This window comes from Octodon degus, unplaced genomic scaffold, assembly GCF_000260255.1.
Source record: "Octodon degus isolate 3935 unplaced genomic scaffold, OctDeg1.0 scaffold00010, whole genome shotgun sequence".
In the NCBI taxonomy this organism is placed as follows: domain Eukaryota; kingdom Metazoa; phylum Chordata; class Mammalia; order Rodentia; family Octodontidae; genus Octodon; species Octodon degus.
This window is the reverse complement of record NW_004524586.1, coordinates 12,322-14,135: the sequence shown is the minus strand read 5'-3', so window position 1 is coordinate 14,135 and position 1,814 is coordinate 12,322.

The following is a 1,814-nucleotide window of genomic DNA, read 5'->3' as shown; positions in this document are numbered from 1 at the left end:
CTATGGAAGTCAGAGTATATGGAAAACTGCAAAGATACTGCCAATCAAAATGCACACGCAATGGATGGAATCTTGATATGTTAACAGGGAGCAGTAATTATGCCATCAAGGATTCACAAATGTGGTACAATGCAGGTTTCTATGCTCAAATTCAAGCAGCTGCCACTAAGGCATGGAGAAAACTGCCCACTAAAGGGAATGTAAGTTCCACCCTCACTAACATTAAGCAAGGACCAGATGAGCCTTTTGTAGAATTTGTCCATTGCTTGCTTACTGCAGCTGGGAGGATCTTTGGCAACGCTGATGCAGGTACAGACTTTGTTAAACAATTGGCTTTTGAAAACACTAACACTGCCTATCAGGCTGCCATTAGACCATACAAAAAGAAGATCAATTTGACAGGCTATATACACCTCTGTTCTGACATTGGGTCTGCTTATTAACAAGGTCTTGCCATGGCTGCTGCTCTTCAGGGATGTACAGTTAAACAACTTTTATCTCAACAAAACAAAACCAAATGTTTTAACTGTGGAGAGGCTGGCTATTATGCAAAGAACTGTAAAAAGAGCACAAAAACTAGCTCCAAAAGCACAAATTGTAGTGCTAGCCTCCCTTTTAGGGTCCAACATGTGGCCTTCAAAAATTCTTCCTGTGGGCAGGGGAGCTTCCACAATGATAGCTTCACTGTTAATGTTGTATTTGTTACCTTCACCAGCTGCAATCCAATATTTAACTACAGTAGCCCTATCTGCCAAAAAAAGGAACATGTGTTTATATGTGGGGGAAGTTTAGCCTTCACATATTTACCTACCAACTGTCAGGACTATGTGTCATGGCTACCTTGTTGCCTGACATAGATGTCATATCTGGGAAAGAGCCTGTACCCATTCCTAGCTTTAAATATGTCATGGGCCACACTAAAAGGGCCGCTCAGCTTATCCCTCTGCTGGTAGAACTGGGAATTATGGGAGCCCTGGGAACAGGTACAGCAGGGTTAGGAGTGGCAGTGCATTCTTATACAAAATTATCTAATCAGCTGATTGATTATGTACAAACATTATCCGGTACCATCCAAGGCATCCAAGACCAAATAGATTCTTTAGTAGAAGTAGTCCTGTAGAATAGAAGAGGTTTAGATCTCTTAACAGCAGAACAGGGAGGGATCTGCTTGGCTTTACAGGAATGCTGTTGCTTCTATGCAAACAAATCTGGCATTGTTTGAGATAAAATAAAGAGACTTCAAGAAGATCTTATTAAGAGGAGAAGAGAGCTGTTTGAAAATCCTTTTTGGGGCGCATGGAATGGAATACCACTCTACCTCCTCCACCTATTGGGACCCTTGATTGGATTATTAATACTTTTATTAGTAGGACCCTGTCTTTTCAATAGGCTGATGACTTTCCTTAAACAATTGGATGCCATTAAGATGCAACACATACAGGTCCATTACCATAGGCTTGAGATGGCTGAGACGGAAAATTGTGCTGAACTTGAAAGAGTACACTATGATGATGCTCAGTCTGGGTAAAAAGATTTTCTCACCTTGGTGTGATGGACTGGATAGCCAGAGATGGGCAACTAGAAGCTCACACGCATTACTGACTGGCACCTAAGACAGGAGCTGGGCCTTCTGCTGCCCTGCCTTCCAATGATGGGAAAGATCTGGTCCAGTCCTGTGTGAAAGCATCTTGACCCAAGACAGACGCAGTCCCTTCAAGGAATGATGGCCTTTAAAAATTAAAGTAAAAAGGGGGACCTGTGGGAAACCTATGACTGGTATATATTTTATAATAGCGTCAGCCATATTCTTAAGT